The 6,239-nt window shown below is 49.1% G+C and overlaps 1 protein-coding gene across 1 annotated transcript in view; it reads right to left on the bottom strand.

Annotated features, from left to right (window-relative positions):
• LOC125756442 (uncharacterized) overlaps positions 1 to 6,239 on the bottom strand; it is a gene marked incomplete in the record, with an annotated part of 397,333 nt that overhangs the window by 34,817 nt on the left and 356,277 nt on the right.

Raw genomic sequence — 6,239 nt, 5'->3', positions numbered from 1 at the left:
TTGATATCTAGCAGCTATAGCTCCCTTTAACGTCCATGCACCCACTTTGATGCTTAGTGGTTCATCTCCATCCCGACGACTAACGTACACGTTCAATGATTAACCAAACTCTTGTGATGTTCTGGTGATGTTCAAAGAAACCATCTTGAAGACGAGGATTTTTCACTAGATATAAAAGGCTGTGAAAGCACCGAGAGTGACAGCGAGGATGAACGATCAGCTGCTAACTCACGAAGAGCGAGTTGCACTTCACGTCCCCTTGTGCGCTAATGTACTTTCACGCTCGCAAGTCACTTTGATTATATTTAATATATATATCGTCAGTTCACTTGGATCAGTAAGAAAGATAACTTGGTAAGTAGGAATGTATCCATATTTAAACTTTTTTAGCGCGTGTGTCTCTTTCTTGTCCTTGTCTTTTGTGCGCGCTAAAAAGTTTAAATATGCACTTGAATCAGTTCAGAACCGTGCCACAAGATTCATCCATTCTTCATATTCATATGACGTCAGCATTTCTCTCTTAAACGCAGAATCAAACTTATCATCCCTCGCTTTTCGTCGTTGTGTTGCCACGCTCTCTCTTTTTCACAAATTCTTTTACAGCTCGCTAAACCGCCCACCTTACATCTCGCCAACATCATCACGTACGTCTCATCGCACTGGCCATTCAACTGAAAGTAACCCGTCCTCGAACACGCACCGTCACATTTCAAGCCTCATTTTTTCCTCGGGCTGCCAGAGACTGGAACGACCTGCCTCACCATGCTGCTGCCGTACCAACTCATTCCGAATTTCTGGACACGTTGCAAACCTGTATTACACCATAACACCTGCATTCATTGTTCCAATGTGTAAAGCAACCCTTATGTGGTACCCCAAGCGGGGTCTTTAAGGTAATAAAATGAAATGAAATGAAATAACATCCTTGAGCGAGATCAAAATAAAAGCATGGTTTTTCTTGTGCATTGCATGTAGCGCAATTACTGTCGATAATATGGAGCGCCGCATGACGCCAACATGCTCGAGCTCGATCAGCGAAGCAAAACGGTTAGAGTGTGAAACGTGCAGTGACGGCCACAATGCACGTATTTCTCCTGTATTTCAGTGGTACCTTCCGAATGACGATGTTGTTCGACGAATTTCGCAACGCCAAATTCTTCGATGTTGCGAAAAGCATACGTGTGCATTCTTTTCGCCATTAGTTTTTGGATTGTGGTGATCGAACCTGCAGCATCCCAGTGAAGTGGATTGCACACGGCTAGCGTCTGAGCATGACTGTGTCACTAGCGCTACTGAGTTGCATGTTGGAGGCTTGTGTTGCGTTGAAGAAGTAACTCCGCGTTGCTGACTGCGCAAGTAAAGACGACGGCGTAATATAATGCCGCCTGGTGTTTTGAAGTCTTCCCATGATATCAAGATGCCTGCACGGTTCTCATACCAAACACGTGCGCCATCCATGAGACTGAAATAGACGTGTCCCAGCTTGTCTGCGTTGTCCCACTTCTTGTGCACGGCAACAAAGTCGTGGCGAACAAGCCAGTCTTCCACATCCTCATGTGGAGCGCCATGGAAAGGATTTGGCGTTCGAGGATTGAGCAAAGTACAATGAAGCGGCGTTGTGCCTTCTTGCCGGTTTGGTTGGTGTCGGTTGGGATGGTCGGAGCCGCCATGTTGTCTGGGAGCAGTCCAAACTCAGGGGCTTGTCCTCGAATCCTTCTGCTGGCGCGGTGCACCGGAGTAACCACCGGCACGATGCTTGAGATCTTGCTGCTCGGAGGGGTAGGGTGCATAGATTACCCCGCACGTCCACCAGTTTGTCAAGCACTATAGGTGTTGTAGGGGCAAAAACACCGGAACAGCAAGACGCGAACGACAGACACGATCCAACGGCTAGCGCTCCTCGTCTTCGTCTTCTTCGCCTTTTTGCCTTGCCACGGCACGCTGGCTCAAAACACCAGGTGGCATTCGTCGAAGATTACATTGAGCGCGCAGAGGAAGCGCGTCAAGTGGCCCGCGTGCACATAAGAACGCAGCAGTGTGCAGATGCACGAAGGTACAACATCCACCATCGACAAGTTACCTATGAACCCGGTGACCGAGTTTGGGTTTGGACTCCCATTAGACGGCGAGGTCTCAGCGACAAACGCCTGAGCAAGTACTTCGGACCTTACAAAGTACTAAGGCGTGTGAGCGAAGTTAACTATGAAGTTATCCCAGACGGAGGCTCAGCATCGTCCCAACGCCATGTACCACGCACAGAGGTTGTACATGTTGTACGCCTAAAACGATATTTTACGCGGTGATTATTTTCGGTGACTATTTTCGCCGTGCAGCAAACCTTCTTTTCCCTTTGCCGTTGTCGGTTAGCTCTCCAAAGAACTGTGAACTGCGTTTTTTTGCCTTTATTGTGGACCACAGACCTCATTGTCTTTCGCGTACGTCTTCGTTATGTGTTATAATTCGTTTTTTTTGTCTTGTTCATTTTTTTCCTTATCGGCCCCTTCAGTGTATCTCTTGTGTCTAAGCATCGAGTCGATGCTCCGTTGGGAAGGGGAATAATGCCACCTGGTGTTTTGAGCCAACATGGCGTGGCAAGCCACAAAGGCGAAGAAGACGAAGGCGAGGAGCGCTAGCCGTTGGATCGTGTCTGTCATTCGCGTCTTGCTGTTCCGGTGTTCTTGCCCCTACAACACCTATAGTGCGTGACAATATGTTTCGAAACCATCAACACGTTAAACATTTGGTCCCGTGCAGCAGCGATGGCGCTACTATCTAGCGGCCTACTACTGCGGCAAATCCGTCAGGCAGGCTCGGTACGTACTACCCCGGAGTCCCGTTCTGTTCATACGTCAATTCTAGTTCATGCAGTCTCCTGTAGCACGCCCAGGATTACGCAAAGCGTCGTTGATGCACGGTAATGGAGCTGAAATATAACGTTTCACACCGCAGCAAATAATTAGGTGGCGAGCACTTAGCACTTTCCATGGTTTCGGAAAGTATTTTCGTCTCATACTCATTTCAGTAAAGCTCAAGGCTTCATGAAGACGAGTTTCTGATCTGTTGCTGTTTCTGTACGACTGTGATTTTTTATTGAAATTTACTCGTACCGACGCCTCCGTGGCGGGTACGACGTCGAAAGCAATGACGGACGCTCCACACCCTCTTCCGTCAAGACCAGGGGGCGACCTGCAAGCTTCAAATCGGATTGGTGCTCCTGGGCATCTGAACATGGCTCTGCCAAGGTCATCAAGCTGCTCTGACGTGGATGACATGGAATCCGAAGGTGGATATGTTGAGGCCACAAACCGCCGGCTGAAAAGGAAACTACGCCGGACGTCAAGCGTGAGTGATCTCAACTACAATACACCGTCCTCACAACAGACTCGGCAGACGTACACAATCGCCTACATCCCCGTCGCTGCTACAGGCAACCTGAATTCACTGAATAGGCAAGCGCTCACTGCCTATCTTGGCAGGTTAGCACCAGGACAAATAAGAGAGGTCCGTATTAATCCCAGACGGAACATACTCGCTGTTGATGTGGATATACGAACGACCCTCAACGCATTGAAAGCTGTTACTCAGCTCGGCAGCATACCTGTGCGCTCCTTCGTTGTACATGGAGGCTGCACCATTGCTGGTGTGATTTCCGATGTGGATACGGATATTGATGACAGCGATCTATCAACGCTGATTACCTCCACTGCCCATATCACAGACATACACCGTTTTGGACGGTCGCGATGTGTGAAGATAGTTTTTGAGGGCAACAACTTGCCATCGCATGTGAAAGTGGGCTATGTGAGGCATCCTATCCGCCCATATGTTCCTAGGCCATTACAGTGTCGCAAGTGTCAGAAACTTGGGCACGTGAGCGCTGTGTGCGTGAACAGGTTGACATGCCCCCGTTGCAGTGGAGATCACGATGAGTCGATATGCGAGGGATCTAATCGAAAATGCTCCAACTGCGATGGCCCGCATGAGTCAAGGTCGAAGGAATGTCCAAAAATAAAGACTGAGTTGACCGTACTTAGGAAGATGGTACGAGATCACTCCACGCACAGAGAAGCGGCTACCAAGGTGCACCGTCGCCAGAGGCGCTCTCGTAATCGCAGAAGATCAACATCGGCTATGGTACGACAGCCTGTACTCCCTGAAGAGTCAGCGCGTGCTCCTGTTATATCCGAAGCGGGGTCTCTACCTCCAGCCACATCCTGCCTGAAGAGCAACAAGGACGTTACCACATGGCCTTCCCTGCCATCTCGGAGTGCGGAAGCGCAGGCGCCAGAAAGCCAGCATGAACGTGAGACTTCGTCATCGGATGGGCAAATCAAGGCAATGCTTACGCAGTTGATCCGTGCCTTGCGAATGTTACTTGTTGGTGTCAAGACGCCCGTGGCTAAGGCTGCAGTGCAAATTCTAGACGGACTAGAACCAGTGCTTGGTGCTATATAAAAACCAGCACAAAATCATGGCGTCAGCAGCCTCACCACCATCACTGACTGAAAGGATTAACCGTTCTGTTATATTTCAATGGAACGCACGAGGTCTACGAGGTCACCTCGCAGATTTTAAACAGAGAATGTTGAAATATCGATTTCCTGTTGCTGTGATATGCGAGCCGAATATGACTTCAGCATTGAGGTTATCTGGATATGAACAATTCACGTCTCAGACGAGTGGAAACCCTAGCAAACTTTTACTATTTGTACGCTGTGACCTCACGTATTCCCAAAACCAAATTCCTGTGCATAGCAGTAATGAGTACGTTTCCATCACTTTGAAGCTAAAACGACGCACGATATCGGTCATTGGTGCTTACATTCCTCCGAGAGGAAGATTTGACGCTGGATACCTGAAACTTGTCATCGACTCGAGCCAAGGACCTCACGTCATCGTAGGCGACTTTAATGCGCATCACCATCTTTGGGGCAGCAGTGTCATAAGTACTCGGGGAAGACAACTCCTAGATTTCACAAGTGATAATGGCCTTCATATTCTCAACGACGGCTCACCGACATATTTCCGTGGCACAACGTACAGCAGCTGTCTCGACTTAGCTATAGCTTCTCGATGCCTTTCATCATCTGCTGCCTGGTGTGCAGACATTGAAACATATGGCAGTGATCACCTACCTACTTACGTACAACTACGATGGTATACCGGCGTTGCAAGCATTCGTAGGCGATACACAGATTAGGAGGCTTTTCAAGATGAGCTAGAAAAGTCGTGTGGTTCCATATTTTCTCCGACAGAAATTGAAGAACGAATTGCCAACGCCATGCAGGCAACAACACGTGTCGTCACAGTATCTAATTCCAGGAACCCTGTCGATGCCGTATATGAAGAGCTGCGGGCAGTCCGTCGTCGAGCTGAACGCAAACACAGGCGAACAAGATCGATCTTAGACCTGAGGACCTCCCGCAATGTGCAAAAGAAAATTCAGAGGCACTTAGAAAAGCTTGGCCGGCAAAACTGGAAGATATTTTGCACCACCCTGGACCCACGAAAACCATTGTCTAAGATATGGCACGTTGTACGGGCTCTACCATGGTCTCCTCAGCAACTACGTCCCTTCCGCGCATTGGCCATCATGAGGTCATGCAGCGAAAAGCAGATCGCGGAAGAATTCTGCCTACACATCTCTGGCTCTGCGACAACGGTCGTTCCACTGCTTCGATGTGCACCCCCTACAGCAGACGCCCGTCTCGATCTTCCTTTCACGCTGCAGGAGCTGCGTGCGGCAATTTCTCTTTCACAACGCTCCAGTGCGCCTGGGCCTGATGGCATCACCTATTCTACTCTGCGCCACCTTAGCCCTCGAGCGACCGAAGAACTTCTATCCTTGTACAACCTTTCGTGGACATCTGGAACTGTGCCGGCACATTGGAAAACAAGTAAGATCGTGGCATTGCTGAAACCAGGCAAGTCTCCCCGTGATATGGTTTCCTACAGACCTGTGGCACTTGCAAGTTGTGTAGGAAAACTCATGGAACGAATCGTTCTGTTGCGCTTAGAATGGTTTCTGGAGAAGCAAAATATATATCCAGACGCGATGACTGGCTTCCGGAAGGGAAGATCATCAATCGACAGTGTGATCGATTTAGTAACGACCGTTGAACACCAGAAACGGCGCCACCGATTGACGGCTGCAGTCTTCCTTGACATCAAAGGTGCATTCGACAATGTTCTGCATGACGCGATCCTGAATGCTCTTGAAGACTATGGTATTGGCGGCC

The sequence above is a fragment of the Rhipicephalus sanguineus genome, chromosome 11 (genome assembly GCF_013339695.2).
Source record: "Rhipicephalus sanguineus isolate Rsan-2018 chromosome 11, BIME_Rsan_1.4, whole genome shotgun sequence".
NCBI lineage: Eukaryota > Metazoa > Arthropoda > Arachnida > Ixodida > Ixodidae > Rhipicephalus > Rhipicephalus sanguineus.
The sequence above is the reverse complement of the archived record's forward strand: the minus strand, read 5'-3'. Positions and strand labels throughout refer to the sequence as shown.